Here is a 2,500-nt window from a genome sequence, read left to right as displayed (position 1 = left end):
GTAAATAATCAGGACTTTTAGCGTGTATAGAGCCAGCATATCTCCACCAGACTCCATGTAAATAATCAGGACTTTTATCATCGTAAAACACACTTCATTCAAAGTGGACAGCAGGGCCGGTTCTAGCCCTTTGGTTGCCCTAGGCGAGATTGAGTTTTGCGCCCCCCAGTCTCACATTGCCAGATCTCCACAGCGCTGTGTCAGTGATAGAGTAGCAATCTATGTTCATTTTAGTTTCTAGCTTTCATGTAAGTTAGACGGCACCAACATTTAGTATAATCATAACTGGTCTGGCAACCCAAAGGCCAGTGTTTTGTTTCCAGATTTGTGAGCATGGTGACTTATGTTGTGCGGTCTGGGGGTCCACCCCCGAAAATTTTGAGCATTAAATACTTAATTTCTTGCATTCTGGTGAATTTTACTGCACTTTTTTTTTTTTCTTTTTCTGAATAAATTTATGCTGGAAATATCTTTATCTAAAGGGAAACAGATATTACAATCCAAATATAAAAACATAATGGAATATTTTGTAGTAATGCTCTCAGGCATTCTGTATTGCTTTCATCTATTTATTCTCCTGTAGATCAACTTTTCTAATTATATCTGAGTCACAACACATGTAGCCTAGGCATCATTTACTCTTCCCACTTTTGCTTCTTTTGTTGAGGAAGTAACCTCCTTAAATGTGCATATCAAAATTATTCACCTGAATGATACATTAATTAATTTTAATGAATTAATAAACACCTGGACTGTAATATTTTAGATGTGTTTGAGCAAGATTTCTGCTCATGTTCAAAACGTTGTGCACATTCAAAATACAGTATATGTCATCTGTGTTCTCTGAGGTTTGGAGGAGTTGTGATATTGTGAAAAATAAAGTGATAATACAATAAGCTATTACAAGAATAAAGTCACTATATTTCAGAAAATAATCCACCTGCACCATAGTCTGCTGTGCAGTACGTGATTGCTCTGTTGATACGTTAAATATCAGACCTCCTGACAGACTCAGAGCCCTGTTTGGGTCTCTGGTCTCTGATGAGACAGTTTAGGGAAGTGGCTGTAGGCTACGCTGCTCTACATCGGAGGAGGAAACACAAAACTAGGCAGAAATATGGACACATCTGCTGCAGCATGTCCACAGCAGAGCGCGTCCATCATAAACCTGAAGCTGCTCAGACCAGGGAAGGTGCTGCAGCAGCTCCGTGTCTGTGCTGCTGCTCGTCTCTATTATTACAGCGAGAGAGGACACTAAGAAGACTGCTCGTCTCTATTTCTACAGAGAGAGGACACTAAGAAGACTGCTCGTCTCTATTTCTACAGAGAGAGGACACTAAGAAGACTGCTCGTCTCTATTTCTACAGAGAGAGGACACTAAGAAGACTGCTCGTCTCTATTTCTACAGAGAGAGGACACTAAGAAGACTGACTCGTCTCTATTTCTACAGAGAGAGGACACTAAGAAGACTGCTCGTCTCTATTTCTACAGAGAGAGGACACTAAGAAGACTGCTCGTCTCTATTTCTACAGAGAGAGGACACTAAGAAGACTGCTCGTCTCTATTTCTACAGAGAGAGGACACTAAGAAGACTGCTCGTCTCTATTTCTACAGAGAGAGAGGACACTAAGAAGACTGCTCGTCTCTATTTCTACAGAGAGAGGACACTAAGAAGACTGTCTCTATTTCTACAGAGAGGACACTAAGAAGACTGCTCGTCTCTATTTCTACAGAGAGAGGACACTAAGAAGACTGCTCGTCTCTATTTCTACAGAGAGAGGACACTAAGAAGACTGCTCGTCTCTATTTCTACAGAGAGAGGACACTAAGAAGACTGCTCGTCTCTATTTCTACAGAGAGAGGACACTAAGAAGACTGCTCGTCTCTATTTCTACAGAGAGAGAGGACACTAAGAAGACTGTTCTTCTCTATTTCTACAGAGAGAGGACACTAAGAAGACTGCTCGTCTCTATTTCTAGAGAGAGAGGACACTAAGAAGACTGCTCGTCTCTATTTCTACAGAGAGAGGACACTAAGAAGACTGCTCGTCTCTATTTCTACAGAGAGGACACTAAGAAGACTGCTCGTCTCTATTTCTACAGAGAGAGGACACTAAGAAGACTGCTCGTCTCTATTTCTACAGAGAGAGGACACTAAGAAGACTGCTCGTCTCTATTTCTACAGAGAGAGGACACTAAGAAGACTGCTCGTCTCTATTTCTACAGAGAGAGGACACTAAGAAGACTGCTCGTCTCTATTATTACAGAGAGAGGACACTAAGAAGACTGCTCGTCTCTATTTCTACAGAGAGAGGACACTAAGAAGACTGTTCGTCTCTATTTCTACAGAGAGAGGACACTAAGAAGACTGCTCGTCTCTATTTCTACAGAGAGAGGACACTAAGAAGACTGCTCGTCTCTATTTCTACAGAGAGAGGACACTAAGAAGACTGCTCGTCTCTATTTCTACAGAGAGAGGACACTAAGAAGACTGCTCGTCT

General features: G+C 41.5%; 1 protein-coding gene across 1 annotated transcript in view; it reads right to left on the bottom strand.

Annotated features, from left to right (window-relative positions):
- LOC114567338 (complement C1q tumor necrosis factor-related protein 3) overlaps positions 1 to 2,500 on the bottom strand; it is a 15,628-nt gene that overhangs the window by 1,309 nt on the left and 11,819 nt on the right. The window lies entirely within an intron of this gene.

Source organism: Perca flavescens, chromosome 13 (genome assembly GCF_004354835.1).
Source record: "Perca flavescens isolate YP-PL-M2 chromosome 13, PFLA_1.0, whole genome shotgun sequence".
Lineage (NCBI taxonomy): Eukaryota > Metazoa > Chordata > Actinopteri > Perciformes > Percidae > Perca > Perca flavescens.
This window is presented reverse-complemented; position numbering and strand designations above follow the sequence as displayed.